Source organism: Sturnus vulgaris, chromosome 5 (assembly GCF_052056855.1).
Source record: "Sturnus vulgaris isolate bStuVul1 chromosome 5, bStuVul1.hap1, whole genome shotgun sequence".
Taxonomy (NCBI): Eukaryota; Metazoa; Chordata; class Aves; order Passeriformes; family Sturnidae; genus Sturnus; species Sturnus vulgaris.
Genome location: NC_142247.1, coordinates 39,822,371 through 39,843,939, shown reverse-complemented (window position 1 = coordinate 39,843,939; position 21,569 = coordinate 39,822,371). Strand labels below are relative to the sequence as shown.

At 35.8% G+C, this 21,569-nt stretch overlaps 2 long non-coding RNA genes across 3 annotated transcripts in view; one reads left to right on the top strand and one right to left on the bottom strand.

Annotated features, from left to right (window-relative positions):
• Positions 1–21,569, bottom strand: part of LOC148223671 (uncharacterized) — an 80,019-nt gene that overhangs the window by 26,844 nt on the left and 31,606 nt on the right. The window contains exons 3-4 of one of the 2 annotated variants that reach the window (XR_015803924.1): positions 3,056–3,193; positions 208–459 (exon numbers count right to left, since the gene is read on the bottom strand). The exons of the other annotated variant lie outside the window; for it this stretch is intronic. This is a non-coding gene — a long non-coding RNA (uncharacterized LOC148223671). The remainder of the gene's footprint in view (positions 1–207; positions 460–3,055; positions 3,194–21,569) is intronic. 2 annotated transcript variants of the gene reach the window in all.
• Positions 1–21,569, top strand: part of LOC148223672 (uncharacterized) — a 63,424-nt gene that overhangs the window by 20,888 nt on the left and 20,967 nt on the right. Inside the window, exon 3 of the long non-coding RNA XR_015803926.1 lies at positions 553–631. This is a non-coding gene — a long non-coding RNA (uncharacterized LOC148223672). The remainder of the gene's footprint in view (positions 1–552; positions 632–21,569) is intronic.

Genomic DNA, 21,569 nt, shown 5'->3' with positions numbered 1-21,569 from the left:
AAAAAAAGAAAAAGTACAAGATTCATACCTTATGAAAACAGGCAGAAAGATGGCCAGAATATTTATAGGTCCAGACTTAAATGTAAGAAATTAGTATTTGGAATGCCATTTTTACTTTAAAACAGCATTCAAGAGCACAAACATAGTGCAATAGCGTGTTATTTAAGCACAGATCACTAAAAACATGAGAATGCACTAATCATTCACCTAATGAGGCCAAATGAAGCAGACAAATGGTCCAGCATGGTGTTTGCACACAGGGATCACAGGATCTACATGTGCTGAAGTATGCTAGGTGCTGTGGCAGACTGTGGTAGTACACCAGGCTTCTGGCAGAGAATATGCTGTGTAGCTTTTTCTTTGAATTAGAGTTTCGTGTTGAATTCTCAGTGACGTTTCCAATGCCATTGGACAACAATGCAACCCCTCCATAGACAGGGATTTATACCAAGGAACAGCCTGAAATGTGAAAGACACAGTAGAACTGCCTAAAGAAGACAGAAAATACGCAGAAAATAGACAAATGTGTGGTTTTTCCTGCTTATCTCACAGGACTCAACAAAGGGAGGGGAAAAGTTTCAGCATAAATTCTTCTCCAAAAGCTGTTGGCACTTTGCTGGGGCAGCAATAGGTAAGTGCTGATTACACCAGGATTTATTATATGATGCAGTGACTGAAAATTTGTATCATATCAAGAGTGATGGACCCTTATGCAGACAAAAAGCAAAATTAATCTAATCCTATAATCTCTGCATTTCTCTGTTGCTATTATTTTGTGGACTTTTTATTAACCATCCTTGTTTGAAGCAATTATCAGCAACTATTTCAGTCCAATGAATATAATGCTTTTTTTTTCCAGACTTGTAAAACTGGAGTCTCTTGGTTTATGATGACAGAATGATCTTCACAAAACTTACTTATCAGGGTGTATGTGCTCTGTACCTGCTAACAATTTTTCTGTGTCAAACACCCCAGTTTGCAAAGACAAAAAAAAAAAAAGAAAACCAGAATTATTTTGAGTATTTCAACTAATACTCATTCTATACTCTTGCTTATTAAAACTAACGATTTTTCAAAATCTTTTTTATTGATGTAGTTCTAACCTCCATTCATTTTAGCTTGCGGATATAGCCAATTTCTCTTGAACAGAGCCAACTTTGACCTATAGCCCACGTATTCTTACTTTTTGTACCACAAATACAATTTATTATAGTAGAATAGTGAAATTCAGAAGTTGTAAAAGGCAATTTTATATAATTTTCCTTTTAAAAAGCATTTTGTAGGATATTCTCTGTATTGTTGCTCTGTAAAATCTTACTCTCCCATATGCTGTCATTTCCACTCAAGAAAAAAACTTCTTCTTTTTTTCCCTTCAGAAGCATAGTAGAAATCCATTGTACTACAGAATTATTTTTTCCAACGAAATTTAAGTCATTCATTTACTAACTCTTGAAGTCAGACAAATTGTGCAAAGTGCTTTATGCAGTCAGTATGATAAATTTCAAGTTGTACTGGTAGAAGAATGTGAATAATGGAAAAATTATTCTCGAATATATTATCCCCAAACTTTAAAGAAACCATACATATTAAGTTTCCTTATCCACTCCAGGAAAGGAATAAATGATAAATAAATATTTCAGGAGTAATTCATTTAAATGATTTATTTTAAAATTATCCATGCCCTGATTGAAACCCTATTGAAATAATTGATCTCACTCCTGCCAGATCAGCTCCATAAAGAAATACACAAGGAGCTCTAGTATTTTATAGAATCAGGCTCTTTTCACTTCTGTCAACTTTTAACCCAGTTTAAAGCATTCTTTTAGGCACTAAAGATTCACTTTTATTTCTAAATTCCCCATTCCTTCAGTTTTCCTTCCCTCAATTTTTTAGAGTTTAAAAATGTCATATTGCAAAATGTGTGACAATTATTTCCTAAATTATTCTGATGGAATTTTGTACTCATTATTTAACTGAATTGGTAGGCAATTATATCACAATTTGGTGCCTAGTTTAGCAATTTTTTAATGCTGAAAAAAATGTTATGTTGTGCAAGTTTGTCTATTTTGCTTTTCCATAACTTTAGAATTAAGTCTTCTATACTGTTAAAAATTGTGGGTTGGTTTTGTTTTTTGTTTTTTTTTTTTAAAAAAAGGCAGAGATTTAAATAAGCACTTAAATAGATCCTCAACAGAACACAAGAGCAAAAGGCAATAAAGTCCCTTATAATCCAAAGCTTGAGTAAATAAGCCTTCGTGTAGGTCTTGTGAGCCCGGGATTAGTTTCCTCTTTGAGAGGAGCAGGAGAATGGGAATGTCTCCCATCTGGTTCAGCCACCCTTTAGATCCAGATGGGTTGGGATACTGTCCTTGCCTACATGTAGATCCATTTTTCTTGTAAGTTCATAAAGGGAATGGAGACATCACAGCACTAAATTCTGCAGCACCTGACTTTTACAGCTGCCGTATTAGGCAGCAACTTCTTTATAGAATACATAAAGAGCTTAGTAATGGCAGCCAAAAACTCCATTGCATAGCTCAATACCTTAAGCTAGAAACTAAGGAATTCTAAAAAACCCATGTGTTTTATCACCTCTTTTATTAATCTTTCTGTTAGGTTCAAACAACTAATTTTTTTTATTCTAAATCAGAGGAGGGGTAGTCATTTTTAGAGAGGAGAGAGTTCAACCAGCATTTCAAGGGCTAGGACATTGATTTGGGATATAGGACACTTTTTTCTGTTGTTTATTCCACCTGAAGCAATTTGATTTACTCTCTTTAGCTAAACCAGGGTAGTATATGCATATTGATTCAACAGGCCAAAACCCCACATTCATTGTTTTGCAAAGTCAACAGAGCACTTGCCTAAGACAGATAAATCTGAATCCTATTCCTGATTCTAAAGACCTATATTTTTATCTGAAGTGTCTAATGGAGCCAGGGCCAGATGTAAAACCAGACTGATTCCCAAGTGATTTTCTTGAATATAGTCTAAAATCATGTTCATATTCTCTGGACCAGTGAGTGCTGAGCTACTTCATGCTATGTGCAGTTACCTTCAGGAGGGTCTTCAGAATACCTTGGAGTGCAATAATAAAATATTCACAGAAGAGATGTTATTTTAAATCTCTGCAGACAGAAGAGGCAGTTATCCCCATATCCCGTCTCTCCTTTCCTTCCTCTTTAACCTGAACCTATAGAAAAATTGAACACATGTCTAAAGAAAGAAGAGAGCTTGGATTTTTGCATCTTGATTAGACACAACCGTTTCTTCTCAATCCATCTAAAATTATTTGCAGAGCAACTCTTTTCTACATCTGAAGACAGAACTCCGTGGCACTCTTTCATCTGCTAAGATGATATCTGCTCTTTCACTTTTTCATCTGCTAAGAATGATATCATCTTAAAGGGAAGAAGGTATAATGAAGTTCATGTGGACAATTTTTCCATTCAGAACTAGCAAATAAATTATGATATATTAATTTTTCATCTATAGCATTTAAAATTCCCTAAACCTTAAACATGAGAAAAATATGCTGCAAAGATATGATACAAGATTTCCTTTCATAAAAAAAAAAGAAGCAACAGGTTAGTATTTGTATTCTAGAGCACCCTCAGCCCTCAATAATTTCTCTCAGATTTTTGTCATGTTTAAGCTATAGTATCATGAACTGATACTATTTTTTTGATAATCTTAGTTCATGGTTCAGTATTCCCACCATCACTAATTTTTTAAATAAGAAGTGTTTTATCAAAATATTTTTTTGTAAATAGGCAAGAATATCTTAACTGAATGAAAACTCAGATAAATTTGCGTAACGGTAAAATATTACAATACATACAAACTAAATATTTTCTGTTTACTCCATCTCATTCCTCTATAACTAAAATGAGAAATGAACCAAAAAAAGCTTCAGAAAAATGTGATAAGCACCTGTTTTATGCTCACAGTGAGTATAAGATTTTTAAAATGCTCTTTTGGAACTGTTGTGTACTTTGAGACAGTAATTTATAGATTCAATTATAGAGTAAATGAAAAAGGCAGTGTCCAAAACCTGCTTCAATATGAAGCCTTTTTAAAGCCAAAGTCTATTATATGTGTGATCTCAGTCCAATTAACATTAAAAAGTGATTCCATTTTAATCAAGGGCTTCCGTCTGTTGGTCAGAAACAGTAGAATTTTATGTATTGAGTAGATTCATAGACTTGATTTTGTTTAAAAGTGCAGTCACAAAATACACACATTTCATAATAAGTGCAGAACGTGGTGGAGAGCCAGAAAGATTCAAATAAGCCAAAACACATTATTTGTGTCAAGAACCAAGATGTGACCTCATTTTAATGTTGATTCAGATGTTCCAGTACATACAAAATATACATTAGGTCTGCCTCTCCAACCTTCATTTGAAAATTACTTAATTGCAGGAAATTAATTACCACTGAAACGAAGAAATCCAACCTGCAGAGCCCAAATGGGCAAACTCACAAACAGGGAGAATTGCCTGAGGGGAATGTCACAACAGCTTCTGCAGGAGGGTGTGAGAAGCTGTGCTGGTTTTGGTTAGGATAGAGTTAATTTTCCTCACAATGACTAATATTGATGCTGTTTCTGAGATGAAAAGAAAAGCATTAGACGCCCTACAACTTTTTGAGAAATTAAGAAAAATAGCATTTCAAAATATATTTTTAGACCTAATATATTATATCTGACCTGTGTCAGTGTACATGTTTCAGTCACAATTTAATCTGTATCTATTTTCAGAAATGGTTGCAATTTCGCTTTTTTTTTAAGCAACAGTACTCCGTTAGTTTAGCTGTTTTGGTTAAATGACATCAAAATATTTATTCAGGCATTTGAAATCTAATGCATTTCACAAAATGAAATTCCTTTTTGCTTATTCTGTTTGCCACAGTGCAGATTTACGAACAAGAATTGTAGTAAAGTCTTTCTTTTTGATTTAACACACGTTAATGCACCATGTCACAAGTACCAGTACGTAAAAAATCAGATAGCTGTAAAGACTGTACAATAAAAAACTTTTTGTGGTTTGAGAAAAAAAGGATGACTCCAACTTTCCTAAATTTATCATACTTGTCACAAAAATAGCAACTACGCAACTGTTATTAGTTAAAAAAAGAGTAATGTCTATTGCTTCATATTTTTAAAACCCTGCAACTGGAGAATATTGAGGTAGCTATCATATAGGGCCTTGCATAATAATTTCCATGTGTTCACATCTGACAAAGGAGATATCTCCTAAAATTCTAAAACTTTTTGACAAATGAATATTAATGATCAGTGACTTGTGCCTGCAAGATTAAATTATGGATCACCTAAAGCTTACTTATGATATGCATGTATTTATTCTCATTTCCCATTAATTTTTGGATACAATTACATCTCCCAAATTTAGCAGTAGAGTTACCATTTACCAATAATAAGACTTTGTCAATGTTCTGACTGAGTTCCAGACATACTTCATTACTGTCCTGAAAATCATCAAGAAAATAATGGACTATTACATTTCCAAGTGACTGGTGATTAAGAAACTTTAAAATATTATGATATTTTAATGTATTTAAGGCATGAGTGACTACAGAAAAAATTATAGTCTTTTGATCAAGCCTTAGTCTAAAAAGATGATGATTGTTGGCAATACAGATAGTCTGGTCATGTCAAGATGTATTATTTCAGCAATAGTAGGTTTTAGAATGCAAGTTCATCGTTAAGTGATCCATTTGAATGTCTATGGGTGACATTGCAGTATGCTATTCTTCCTTTCACTAGCATAAATTTGCCTTTTTTGGTACTTTGATGACTTTTTAAAAATGTGATTCAGTGATTTTGTTCTCAGAAGGTATGATAGAATTATTTTAATAGTTCTACCTATTCACATGCTAGTTTACATCTGACAATCTATTACAGCAAGATGAGAAACCTCTACATCAAAAACTACACCTTACGATACCTATTTCTCATGTCACTGAGACATGAAAAAAAAATTTCTCTACTTATTCTAGGAAGTTCCTCCACCTTTAGCAGCATTGTTGTCACAGCCTCCAGCAGGGGCATGGGCTATGTGAGTTGCAATCAAATGACTAAAATCACACAAATTATATTGTTTATGATATTATCCTTGATCAGGGTCTGCTCCCCAACCTTTTTTCTTGTCTTGAAAGACTATAGGTGCTGTATGTTTTTTAGTCTCTCATTAGCATATTTTTAAATAATCTCTGAACAATAAAGAAGTGATGAAAAAATTGAATTTAGCTCAAATTCTATAGGATGAGCTTTCTTGAAATACATTTGAAAGTTGTGTGTTTATTTCAATGATCATTAATTATTTTTGTAAGTGAAGTCCTAGAGATATTTATATATCTAAGTTATATGTCTTTATTTAAGAAAAAGAAAATTTAAAATGAGTGTGTAGGACTTGATCAAGAAAATGAAAGTGAGAAATTGAAGAAAAGACACCACAGATTTTTGGTTGCTCTCTCAGGCAATCCCAGTTCTTTGCTTGACTAACAAGTTTTCATGGAGAAGTTACACTGTATGATTTGATAAGTTTGAGGGAAATTTAAAGTTTTATTAATTTCAGATCTCTTTCAACATTCTCATCAGGTTGCAGTGCAAAACTCAGTGCCCACTTTCCATAATCACATAGGAATCAAATCACTCAAACCCACTTTCCGTAATGTCACAGGGATATAAAGTTCATCTGTTGCACATGATATAGGTCTTGTTGTGTCTGAATGAATACTTCTTGAGAGCTGTGGTAAGTCCTTCCCATCCTGTGTCTGAAGAAGTTGATGAGATGCTATTATTTAAAGCTCAACTCTATAGATGTATTTTAAAAGTCTTTCAAATAAAATTTAATAATGTTCATAAGGGCCAAGCATTTATTGTCACAAAAGTGTACGTTTACAGTTGGGGATTATTATAATAGTTATTATATTCTACTTTTTTATCCAGCTTTACAGTAGAAAACAAGTGGTCTAGTATAGTATAGACTTTACCAGATTAAATTTCAACCACAAATCTCCATTCATGGAGTGTTTGTTAGATACATTATGCAGAAGAGTTTTAGGACAACCTGAAATGTAAGGTTTTTTTTTCCTGAGCTTTATAATTAGTTCTTATCTAAAGATTAAATCTTGTATTATAAGATCCATGGCATTATGAAATTAAATAATATAAATTTAGTATTCTTGCTGTTGGTTAACCAGTCTTTTACAAGACTATTATTGTTCAATTTAAAAATCTCTGGAGGGAGTTGATAATTTTTTGTGCTTCTAAATTTCACAAGCCTTTTCAACCAAGAGAATGTATTTCACTCATTCAATTTAGTAACCTTCAGCTGACAATGTCATAAGATCTGGATGTTTTAGTAAAAATATATTTTCTCTTTATTTCAACAACTACTCAAAAACCAAAAATACTCTTCCCAGTAACTGAGCAGCAGGCTGAGCTGTTCAGTACAAACAGGTATGACTATAAGTTGAAACAGATACAAAAATAAATCAAAGAAAACTTTTTCTGAAGGCGAGGAATTGTTAGTAGAACTTCTGTGTAGTCACTCCTTCAATAGCAGCTATTTTTCCTCTGTACAAAATAGATAATGGTTTTTGCAATGACATTTATTTCTCTACCAATTTTTCCTGGAATATTTATATCCTTTTTTTTTCTCATCCTAAGAAGACTCATATCATTGTGCTCTATTGTCACTTGGGACAGAATTGGCTGTGCAGGTCCAATTAATTTCCACTGGTATTGGATGACATCAGTTTCATCACATTTATGTCACTATATTCCCACAGCTTTGGCTTTTGGGTAATGACTTCTGGAATTCCACGAGCATTTTCATGGACTACTCCAATATTGTCTTTGGAAAAAGAAAAAAATAAAAAGGTGCTGGTTATTTCCAATCATTGCAATTCCTTGATTGCAATGCCAAAATGCTTGTAAAATTGCAGTCTCTGTAGAAAATCTGTGATTGAAGGACAAATCAGGAATAATCTCTGAAGGAGCTAAGACATTTAATCTTCAAATGGCTGCTTCTAGAGTCTTGCCAAGCATCATCTGGAAGGGATAAAGCTGAAAATATAATTACAGGAAAAAGCAATCTTAGTGGTGTTTTACCACTAGTAGAGAAGATGTTGTGTTACCAGTCATTGTGAAGATGTGGCAGCTTGCAGATCAACTAGTTTAACAAATGAGGAAAATTGTTTTCCTCAAAGAGCAAGATTAAAGAATATAAGTTTTTAAGTGGGTATGCAGTCTCAAACTCAAGTCCTTAGTAGTATTCATATGCAGTAACAAAAGGTACATAAAGTACCTCTCAATCCACAGCCTGCTGAGTAACTGCTGGGTGCTACCTTAGTGGTAAAGCAGTACTCTGCACCGAAGATACTGTTTTTTAGGGATACTTGGAGTAGGTGCCTGTTACTAAAACAAAAATGTTTTCTTGGATGAAAGCATTATATCTGTTACTGTTACAAGATCAGTTGCTGACATTGGTTAAATGGTCATTTACTTCACTGCTTATTGTTATCTACATATGCTTTCCAGAAAGCACATGTTTCCACTGAGGCCTAAATAGTCTGAGTTAAATACAAATGATCACAGTATCTACTTTAGAGAGGAAGGCTGTTTTAAGTCTTTCAGGCCAAACACCATTTAAAAATTATATAGATATTTATGTAGGTATCTGAATGAAGTGTGTCAAAAGGATGGACCAGGCTCTTTTCAGCGGTCCCAAGCAATGGGACAAGAGGCAATGGACCAAAACTGATGCCAAGAAAGCTCCACCTGAGTAAAAGGAGGAACTTTATTGTGTGGGTAACTGAGCACTGGATCAGATTGTACAGAGATGATGTGGAGTCTCACTTGCTGGAGATACCAAGAGCCATCTGGACACAATTCTGTGCCATGTGCTCAGGGATGACCCTGCTTGAGCAGGGAGCTTGGACCAGATGACCCTCTGTGGTCCCTTCCAACCTGACCCATTCTGTAAAAACATTAAATAAAGACATTTTGTTTTTTACTTCAGCTACTCCAAATTTAAAAATAAATAAAAGAGACTTGCACCTATATTCATTAAAAATTTAATATAAACACAAAAATATTAATGAAACATTTAAACCAGTAATGGAGCAGGCAATGTTTTAAAACAATATACACTCTCAAATTTTTTTCAGGACTCAGAGACCCCAGTTATTTATATTTCCTCTACAAAGGAATAGGATATGGACTGTGAGGCCAAAAATCCCATTCTACTGAAATGAAAATACTGGTCATGTTCTGATCAGTATAAACCGGCATGTTTTACTGGCTTTTTTTTTCATCATAGACAGATTCTTATACTTGAACCAAATAACTGACTATGAACCTATGGAATGATTTTCAATGTCTGTGTTTGCAGTGCATGGACTTCATAAACCTATAATCAAACAAGTTTTAGCTTAATGATAACCTTATAGTAATGCAATAAATTTTCCTCCACTGCTCTGGTGAATGATCTCCACTTCTTCTACCTGTGACAGCTCCCAGTTGCACACATCTGTTCTGAAAAGCTGTAGCAAAACCAGAATAGTAACAGCAGATTATGAAGTAGGCCTGTTTAAAAGGCTTCAGAGGCACTGAAAGAAAAAGCAGGAAAAGTCACAGACCATGTAAAACCAGCTCTACTGGCTTAGGTCTAAGCTATGCCTCATTTTTGTGTATCATTGGATTTCTCTTCCTTACACACATCTAGTCTGCCTTCAACTAGTTTAAACTGTCATCTTTCTGGAGTAGATATTGTAGGAGGAATCATGATCTTTAATACTATTGTTATTATAATCATTATCATTATTTATTTATTTCTGATAATATATTTGGTTTGTTCTCTTTTAATTTCGTTGGCTTTGTAGACCTGTGTCATACCTCCCTTGATTGCTTGATAGTCCTAGTTTATTTAGGTGTTTCTTGGCTGCAAGAAGGCTCCTCACTGTGATTAATGTAGAGACCTTCTTGGACCTGACCTTTCAACATATCCTTATATCCCTGAGATAGGGAATCAGGATTTAAGTAGCAGGTGATACATAAATTTATTCCATGACACAGTAATTTTTTTTTTTGTTTTGTACTTTATTGCTCTCCTAATAACTCCTGATGTGCAATTTACATTTTTGCTTTACTTTATTTGCTTTATCTAGGAATGCTTGGAGAAAGACTGGCAAAGAATAAAGTTACTGAAAAGATATGGAAGAGAATGAGTTCTTTGCAGTTTAACAAAGGTTTCTTGACATGAAATGACAGGCAATGTAAAAAGATAGAATTTTTAAATCTCATGGCAGAAAATGATCCTAAGGACATCAGATCACAGTCAAACTTCCAGGTTGTAACTGTGTTTCTTATTGTTGTAGAAATGACAATTTGCTACAGTATTTGAATGATGAAAGAAGAAAGTCTTCTTCTGCTATATGTGGCCTGGCCATGACAGTCCCATGGATCGCTTGTACATCAGGACCCTTATGTTTACTTCCTGTATGATGATATTGCTTCAGAAGCTATCTCATTCTACCAAAATATAAAGCAGTCTAGACTTAGAAAATCATTCTCTGGGATTCTGTAGGTACTTAACAACCTATGGCTGTTTGGGTCAAATGGTGTATACAGTCCTTTGGAATTCCTCTAAGACAGTACTATATGGCTCAGGTGCAGCACTGTACCTTTGTATACTGGCAATTGCACATTACAGTGGTGTGTCAGAATGGAAAACAAAAAAAGAAAAAAATCTAAAGAATTTTTTACATCCTTCAAAGACGTACTATATGATTAAAATCTTATGGTTCTTATTTGAAAACAAATATGATTGCACATATGTTCATCAAAACATTTTGTTATGCCTTCTTTGTAAGTAAAATTTTTGGTATATATCATCTTCATGCTGTTTGCCTGAGGGGGAAATTAGTCTTAGAATATTCAACTAGAGCTGGATAGGTCAAGATACTTTGTTAATCCTAAATTAGGAGTTGAATTCTGAGTACTCAAAATTCTGGGAAGGTCAGGCAGTGAGGGTGTCTGGAATGAGACTGCTTATGAAAGGAAGGCCTGTCATGAGAACATCAGCTGTTGGCACTTGAACTGATGACAAATTCATGTGAACGAACTATAGTAAATGGATACTCAACTAGCTCTTCCCATGGACAATCTAACTTGATAAGCTGAAATACTGAAGACAGAAGCCTCTGTTTCTTTCAGAGCTATGTGTGATATTCTACTCCCAGGTCAAACAGAAGGGTCATGAGCCAGCTGGGGAGCTTTCAGAAGAGTTGTCTTTCTACATAGTAAATGACCTCTTTGAGGGAAGCAGTTAATAGTGATCATGTCAACAACATTGGAAAGTGACTTTGTAAAACTTGATTCAGATAGAATTATGTTAGGCTTAGCCTTACGAGGCTGGAAAACCATTTATAATACAACATGAAAATTATGGTTCCTCCTCAGGGAGAGCAATAATTTTTTTCAGACCATGACTTAGCATTTGTCCTGCTACTTTTTTGTATTTTTTCGAGTCTCTGAGAAACTTTAGTATGAAAAAATAATTGAGCATTTCACATTAGACAAACATTACCTGACAGGACATTTAGACATTATGCATTTATAGGAAGTTTCCACCTTCCTTATTTCTTAATCATCCCTGGGAGAAAATACCAGTATCTGTTAGCAAAACAACCATGCTAAGTTGAACACACAGCTGAGACTGATATTAACTCGTTTTTTAGTGGCATTACAGAGGTGTTCTACTATAACAGAAATACATTATAATAATAAAGGTTACATTACTGAAGTGCTCTAGTTTTCTTTTATCCTAGAGAGAATTTCTTCAGTGAATGGAGAGGGTTTTTTTTATTTAAGATTTCATAAATTGCATATTTCTGATCTCCCCCCCCCCCCCCCCCCCATTTTGAGGTATAGAATCAGGGTTGTGTACACAGCATCTACTACATACACATTACCTGGGTCCACATATTGAGGATTTGGAGGAAGAATCTAGCTATATAATTTGACATGTGTTAGTAATCACAGCAACTTTTGGTGTAATCTCTTTACTAGTATTTACACCATTACCATATAAACAAGCTCAAAAGATTCACAACAATGGGAATTTATGCCCTTCATCTAAGAAGAAATGAGCTCAACATGGAATTATGTGGGATTAATACACCTTCTTAATTAGCTCAGCAGAGGATTTATTTTAAATTAGCACAGTTGATGAAAACACAAGCTTTGTGGTTAAGATGTTATAAAGGGTATACAGTCTTTAGCTAAGCCTGTTCATGGCATGAAAATAACACTTCTGTTTTGTAAAAAATATTTACCACTCAGGTAGTTTGCCTGCTTAACAGGCTGGCTGGGTTTCAAATTACATCTTTTAGAAAAGTTGCAATATGTACTGCTGCAATTCTTTAAAATTTAAAATTTAAATTTTTGTTATTGAATTTTATAAGCTTAGTATTCCAAATTTTTGATGTGCTTGTTGTATCATTGGAGTTGTAGTGTTTTTATTTAGAAAACTGTTAACATAATTTTTAGCTTGACATGTTACAGGATCAATGGTTAATAACTACAATGTTACAATTCAACATTAAACAAGAACCACTTAGTTCCAAATCATTAACATTTTTAAAAACAAGAAACCATTTAACTTAAAACCATTTAAAATAAGAACATACATATTTCCTTTATTCCTTACTCCCCTTTCTTTATTTTATTTAAAAAGCAATACACTATTTAACTTAAAACTGTTTCAATTAAAAACAAGTGCTTCTATTTATCCTTTCTCCCCCTTTTTTGTTTTTAGGAATTAGAACAAGAAACAAAACATACTACTTTAAATTATTTCTATGTGGTGAGAATTAGAATTACTGATATGTTACAATCAAGTTTTAGTGTTTAATACTGTTGAGTTTTCCTTTAAATGATAACTTAGGAGAATCTTCTCCGGATAAGATTCTTCATGTTTATCCCAAAGGAAAAGGTTTAAGCTTTTGCAAAACTAAATTAGCTAGTTAAAATGACTTATTTTTATTTTGAACTCAGAAATATCTGGATTTTATAATTTTTTCTCCTTGTCGGTCAAATTTAAATTTGGCCACAATTGAAATAGACTGAGAAGGCTTTGATGATAAACATTTCCTTTTGCTTAGTTAAAATCCCAACATGGCCAGAGTTGAGACTTTAGACTAGGTAAAATTCTCTATGATATTTTAAAACAAACCTTTAATAAATTTTAAATACTGTAAACTGAAGTGACAAGAGGTAGGTACTTTAGAAATCTTTTCAACTGTGATTTGCCAATGAAATAGTTTTCACTAAACTAATCCATGGAGATCTGTTTTGTTGAACTTATATTAGAGTAAGCAAGATTTTTAAAATTTTCAGGATAGCTGATTGAGTATGATGCTATTGCAACGTATATGAATAAAGTCAGCAAACATTCTACTGTGAACTTCAGTACCCACTTAAAAATTTGTAGACTATATTTGCAACTCTGATAAAATACTCTTTTAACAACTGTAAGAAAACAGGTGAACAAGGCAAATATTAACTTAGTAAAACTTGCAAGATATGCAGGCTTTGTCCAAGTCAAGTTGGAGGTGGATAAAGTAGTTGTTGAGCTCTGCTGAAGGTGAACATTACTGTTTGCATTGCCTCAGTTGGCGAGGTTAAGTTTTCTAATCTACATTTTTACACTTGTGGTTCTTCAACTCAATTACAGGGTGAATTGATGTTACCTTGTCCCCGAACTTTCTTCTGTAGGGCAGGTTTTTTGGGACAGTTTGCTTTCATGTGGCTTTGCTGTTTTTGATTGAAGCGATGTGCTCTCAGCTTTACTGCAGCTGCAATAGAATTAACTAACATGTCCATGTTATGTGATGCAGTTCCAACTCTAGCAGATGCATTAATCATTTCTTCTAAGGATGGATTTTCTTTGGGCAATGCATTTTTAAGTTTTCTACAGTCCTCATTTGCATTATCTTGTGGTAGTTGTAACAATACCTGATTTCTTGAATCTTCATTAGCTACTTGTTTTTCTATGGTATCCTGCAATTGCTCTATGAACTGTGTATATAGTTCACTTGGGTTTTGTTTCATGGTTTTATATCCTTGGGTTGGCACAGACATGTTTGTAACTTTATTTAGGGCTCCCATCCCTAATTCTTTTGCCTGGTTTAATATTACAGAATTTGAGCATGCTTGAGTTTGAGGATCTTCCATGGAACATACTCCCATTAGTTGGGGGACCCCCACCCCAAAGCATGGATCTTGCTATGATAATCTCGAGTTTTCAAACTCTTGCTCATCTGCATATATTCTCCAGGTTGATTCAATTATCATGTATAGTAGTGGAGTACAGAGTAATTCCACAATTTTCTTTATATCATGAGGGGTTAATTCACTAGAAGTTATAAATTGAAGCAATTTTGCAACAGCTGGGGATCCTAACCCATGTTTAGTAGCTATTTGGTGTAGCTCTAAAAGGATTTACCAATTAAAGTGTACGTATTGGTTAGGTGTTTTCCCCTTACTAACTGGGAACGTTTTAACTGTTCCCTCCCCCTGTTGCCAGTTTCCTGGTGATGGTGAATACCTTGGCACAGAAATCAATGCAGCTGTTTCTATCAGTGTGGCTGGAGCTGCTGTTTGGTGGCTATTAGCTGGAGGGCATGTGTCCCATTCCTGGGTGTCTTGGATGTTCCTCTGTGCAGTGAGTTCTTAGAGTTGTTCCATGCTTGGCTTCTGATGTGAAGAAGCTGTGGGTGCTGTGGTCGCAGCATCGGGGCTGAAGCTTGGTTCTGGACTGGTTCTTGGGCTTTGGTGTTGGTATCTTTTGGTCCCGATGCACTTCCAGGTTTGTTGTGTGTCACTCCTGATGTGATGTCATGACGGCGCGCCTCTTCTTGGGGGTCGGTGCGGGTCCCCATGATGACTCAGGGTGGTGTCATGTCCTCTTTCTGGGGCGAAGACACACCCTGCAAAGGCTGGGCTGGGGACGAAACCCCTCCCCCCGGAGGCAGGGCTCCTTGGAGCAGATGCATGCCTGCTCTGGGTCAGGACCCCACCTGTCTGAGGCTGGACTGAGACTGCGGGAACCTCCCACCAAGGCGTGGTTGGAATGGGAGGCACGCCCCACCAAGGCTGAACTAGGGACGGAGCTGCACCCCATGAGCCTGACTTCTCTTTTCTCCCCCCCTCTTTTCCCTGGGATGGCATGGAGGGCTCTGCTGGCCCCTTATTTCTGGCTGCAGCGGGTTTACTGGTCTGTGGAGCCACTTCACACTGAGAAGGTAATTCATTCTCTGTGCTGCTGTTTGTAGGGGCTCAGCTGTGTTTCTCCATATTCTCCCTTACCCCCGTTTGGTTGTCATCCTCCTTATTGGTCTGCACTTAAAATTTAATCTTTATTAAGTTTTCAATGACCCTCCAAGGTTTTACCACCTTAACTGCTTGTGGATTGTTTTTTAACGCTCCATTTATGATTTCTTTTCCAGTTTTATTGCAATAGTCCATATCTAGTGCAGTCTCTCCAGTTGGTTCTAACCCCTTTTCTTTTGTCCATAGTATTAAATCAAACAGTGATTCTTTTTTATATTCAATTTCCCGTTTCTCCAAAAACTCTGCCCATGCCTGTACTGCTGGGTGTGTGTCTGCAGAAAAGATGCCTCCCATGATTTTCTTTCAGCTCTTTGGCTAAAGTTTCTTCCTGTCTCTCAGGCGTCCCTGGCTCTGGCCAGAAATTCCCGCCTCTCTTTCGGGCGTCTCCCGTCTCTTTGGACGACCTGGCTCTAGGCCAGCACTTCCTGTCTCTCTGACGGCCTGTCTCTCCCACTCACAGCGGTATGGCTATGTCAGATCATGTCGGGGTCACCAGGAGTAACGTTGACTAGTACAGTGCCCAAGACAAAAAACACTGCACTCTGTAATACATGTGACAAAAAGCCCTTATTCCCTTCCAACTTCACCTTAAATACCTTTTTTAATGTACCGAAATAAGCACCTGTAATTAGTTCCAAATTCAAGCTGTTCATCTCTCTGACCAATAGCTCTCTGCAGCTTAGGCTGGAACTCATTGAGTCACATCCTTATCTATCTCCAGTTCTATCCTATTTCTGTTCTCTAAGGGCCTGTTTATTATCCAGGCCACTTCTCTTATCAGTGGTCAAATTAACTGCCCAGTACAAACCAGCTAACACTGTGACATTAAATGATTGATTTGGGATTTTTTTGCTTGTTTTTTTTTGGTGTGCTTTAACCATCTAGTAAAAAGTAGACTGAATCTTGCCAGCAAACTTTGTCATGCTGCCTCTTTGATATTAAACCTATTTTTGTCGATGTCTTTGATGGTGATTCTCTAAGCAACCTTAAAATACTTATTCATGAGAGGCATATAAAGGCCTAAGCATTTGCTTGGCCTTGTCTAGACTTGTCAGGTCTTATTGTAGCTGATCTTGGTTGAAGTAGAAAATTAGACAATAGTTAGGTGACTAGAGTTTCACTTGCTTTAACTGACTTTATTTTAGCTTTATATATCTAGATAGCTTTAGCCTGATGAAATTACACCATATACTACAAGTGTCTAAAGACCAAAGTTTTGAGTTTAATATTTGTTAGACACACTTCCCAGAATAGCTATCACATTTTTTCTCTAAGCAGATACCTACAGGTCAACAAATATTTCTCCCGTTCAGAGGAATAACTGGTTTACAGGACAATTTGCTAGGAAAGGTGCACAGCTGATGCTGCTGTGATGGATGAATTTTGCCAGACCACGTGTGTTTACCAGACATGGTTGGTAATGCTTTAAAACTGTGGCTGTTGCTGAAATAACAATGTAAACCTGCACCTGCTACATATTGCCAAAAAATACCACAGAGTGGGAACAGTTGCTCTACTGAGTGTGTTTGACTTTTTCTTATCCAGTCCTTCTTCTTCCTCACTTGACCTTTGATTTTTTTTTTCTTTTTTCTTGAAAACAGTGCAACTGCAAGTGGCCAAATATATTGGAATTCCCTGATACTGAAGAGAGAAATAGAAGAAGATAAGGTTCCTGTGGGAGCAGGGCAGGTGGCAATGGCAAAGGTAGAGTTTACTTTAATAGATTTTCCACAGCCATGAAGGATTGAGAGGGAGAGAAAGAAATAATTGCCTTTGCTCTGAGAAGATAGGTTAAATCACATTGCCTTGCTCCAACATTTCTCAGCTAGGAAAACAAAATCCTGGACAGCAGTCATAGTCCTGTAGCACTAACCCTTGCCAAAAAACACACTGAGGGTTATTTCCTGCATGCACAGGAGCTCACTGTGCCCAAAGCAAAATAGATGCATCTTCTGGCCCCAGGCATACACAACAACAAATCTCTTCTGGATATCTGAGAGGAAGGATTGTTCATGTAGAATACCTGTGTCAGATTGAATTTTAGAGAAGGTAGAAGGCTGTAGATATATCCTGAACTATTTCTTACTTATACATTTAAAGAAAGCAGTACAAAACAACCTACTTATTTTGATCAAGGTTATTTTAGATTTCATGAGATTTCCCTGCTCAGCTCTCCCCCAAGCATTGTATGCCAGAAGTAATCAAGAATTGACACAGATGTGTTGGCAAGCAACCTGAGTTAGCAGACCAGAAATCCTCACGTGGACTCCTTTCTCTACCCTTGGACAGCTGTTACCTACATGAACAATCCTGTACCACTGCTGCAGCCTGAAAAGTGAACTTGCTCTCTGGCCACAGAGAATTTGAGAGCAGCCAGCTTTTAGCTCTTGTTAATTTTTGGTTCTTAAGAAGTTGATAAGGAGTGTAAAAAAAACATGTAGTACACATTGTCCACCAAGTAGTTGGGTTTTCAGTGTCTGAGGATGCTTCTTTATCTTTCAGCCTTGAGAGAGACAAAAGTACTTATATCCTTTGTTCCTTTATTTCTGAACTGTAAGGAAGACAGTGGTGTGCAACATACCCCTCATTCAAGAGAGGCTATCTACATCTCTTTTTAGAACAGGGACACAGAATATTTTGACCCTATCATAACTATTAACAGGGCTCTAAGGATGAGAAATATCTTACAAAGCACATCCTAGGACAGGTCTTCAAATTTGCAGGAGCCATCTCTTTGGGAGAAGCAACTCACCAATTATGGAGGACCTATATCCCATGACGTGTTGATGGAGTCTTGTTTTTTCAAATAAGTGGTTTAGATTTTTCTTAATTTTAAGAATTGATGTGAATTAGTAATTGTTATGAATCACTAACATAAGAATTTCCTGCTATTTCCAGCTGTATTCCTTAAAAAAACCCAAACAAACAAACAAAAAAAAGGACAAAGTTTTTGGTAAAAATGGTATATACTCATCTTTGCAATGTAATGGATAGCATAGTAAAAGTGTCACTGAGGGAGAGGTGATTTCTCCAGCTTCAGAGGGCTGAAGTCAGCTCGGTCCCATTGTGGTGACCAAGTAGCAAAAACCTCTTCAACCTACAGCTACAACACTGGGGGTTTGAACAATTCTTAACCCTGTCATTTGGGAATTTCTGTATGTCAAGCATCTCAGAGGAGACCATTCTAATAAATATATCTGAACCTAACTCTAAATTGTGAGAGCAGCAGCTGAGAATTAAGCTCTTATTCTGGATAGATCATCTCTGCACATAAGCAGAAGCTGTAAAAACTTCCCTGAAAGAATAAACTAAGCTGAAATGGATAATGATAGTCAGAAACCTTAACACAGAACTCAAACCTAAGATTGACTATGGTCTTGAGGATGTTGTCTTTAGATTGTTCTTTAAAAATAATGCTGTTTTCATAATGCCTTGCTATTTTCATCAGTAAAGTTTTTTTATGATGAAAAAGCATATCCCAATTAGTTTCAAAAAATCATTCTGTGTTTTATTACTTGAAAACAGGGAGAAAAAGATAGGAATCACAGCTTTAGGATGGTGAATTATCTATACATGTGGATGTACAATCTGGGAAAGCAGAAGCTTTCCCAGGGACTGGCCTGGGGGCAGAGGTTTTCCCAGGAACAAAGGCACCTGCACAGGCGTGTCGCTGTGTCTCCTTTCGCCTAACAGGTTATCTGATACCAAACAGCAACATATACATACCCCTATACAAAGTATAGACCATGTTTTTAAACTTTGCTATAGTATAGTATAGCAAATACTTCAAAACTACTGAAGCTAGTTTTGAAAATGGAGCTTGGTTTGGGTATACTTCAAGTTTGATTTGAATAAAGGGTAACAAAGGCATTCTTTTACTCTCTGGAAAGGAAACAAATTATGTCTATCTGCCACAAAGCAAAGTAGCACTGACCTGTGATTTTGGCATTTTCTTTCAGCAGCTGAGTCTCTTCGCCTGTTGTTAGTTGTTTCTTATCACCTTTCCCACATATCAATTATAATAACTTCTTGCACTCCAAAATGTTGTCAAATTGCCTAATACTTTTCGGGGTAGCTGCTCAGTAGGGATATCTATTTTGAACATCTAAGATCCTCAAGTTCTCTGAGTCATTCTCAAAACACAGCTGGAGTCGGTAGCTGTGCTATTGTCCTAAATAAAGATATTGTAATAGAATGCAGTCTGAAAAATAAGAGAGTGAACAAAAGAAGATAAGGTGAAATTCTCTAGAGTCATACTGCACAGAATGAATTACATTAGGTATGCTGTGAATGACAATATTTTCATGGTAATTGCACTAAATTTTAATTCGGCCTCCTTAATTATAAGTGTTTGCTTCTGCAACATAGAAAACCTGTAAAAAGAAATGTGAAAACACTAATTTTATTTAAGTGTCATCTTTCTCTTGCTGTGTATGTGGCAATAAATCAGAACTTATTCTGATGACATTATCAGCCATAAGCATTACAAATTGACACATTTCTTAGTATGCTCAGCATTATAATGAATTTTGCATACTGCACATTGATATTCAGCTGCTGTAAAATACTTTCATTACAGGACATTTTTGTGTGCCTTCAGTCATGTAAAAATCTAACAAAGAACAATCTGCAGAGTTAAGGTTTAGTTTGAAATGTCAGTTACAATTCATAATTGTACATAATTACAATTAAAAATTACTTAACACACTAAACACCCCATTGGTATATATTTGCTGTTTATTTTTAGAGATGCTCAGTGTACTTCAAGCCTGAACTTGAGGTTTCTCAAGACTCATAAAAATTGTTCATACATAAAAACTCATTGTATTATTCCACTAATTGATATACTAAACCACCAAACTTCCCTCATCCTGCATCTAATAAAGAGTTTTGATTCATGTTACATGATAGCATGGTAAATTCAGTTTTTATAGATTTTATAGAGGAGCAAGAGGTTTGAAGCAAAGCAGAAATTTCTTTGCTCAGTCTCAATGTTGGATTTTATTCTATATCTGGTGTCTGGAACTGGTTTAGTAAGAAACTGATCTGGCATGGAGTGTATGACATAACCTCAAACTTCTTGAATCAATGGGATAATGACTATGTCTAAATTTGACACCTACCAAAGTAAGTACCAGTTTCTAACTTGAGAGCTAAGCTTATTTATTTAGTTATTTCTGTATTAGCTCATAATCCATAATGAACTTGAAGTTTAAACAAGAAAAGGTTAAGAGCAACCATTTTACATTGCTGCTCTCTTGAGAAAACTAACAACTGACAAGTGCAATCAAATTCCATGAAATAGAAGAGGTTTTGCCTTTAAAAAATGTTTTAATTACACTTATATACAAACACTGATTTCACAATGGCTTCTAAGGTTGGGCCAAGAATATAGATCATGAAATTATTATACTAGCCCAGTGTACATTTTGAAACTGAACAAGATGGTGTGAAACAGAAAACTGTCTTGTAATTAATCTGTGCAACGAACCAGGTTCCTCTGGAGGGATGAACATGAAAGTAGGAACTGGGATAGTCACTCCTCTGGCAGGCCAGAAAGAACTGTGCTTGGAGTGGGGGTGCAGAAGACAGAAGAAAAGAGGAATGGGCTTACTATTATGTCTTCTTTAAATCTTTTTTCTTTTACTATCAACAGTCTATTTCAAAGAACCTCCTTTTCAAATGCTGCTGCTTCAAAGGGAGTTAACAGCTACTGTTGTTACCTGTTTCAGTATTTCAGACATCAAAAGTCCCTGCAGTAGGTCAGAAGCAGGGAGAATTTTTAGCTATAAAAATAAATCCTTATATGGGTCTAACACTTGCAGCACCTAAATGTATAAATAGAACAAGAAGCAGAACTCCTGACTCACAGTGGCCTCTCTTCTCCACAAATACACATACTTTTTCTTGCTTGTCTAGCAAGTAGTCGTTTACATACTCGTCTCTGAGACATAGAATAGAATAAACTATGTTTGTGATGAAGATATTCAACTGACTTCATATATGTTTGAAATCCCACAGGATAAAGAAGGCCAAGAGCTGATATCGCCTTGGATGCCAAACTTCTTTACAAATAACAGACAATACCATTTCCTTTATCAGTATTTTAAGCCCAAAGGGTTGGTGCTGATAAAGTCTATCCAAGA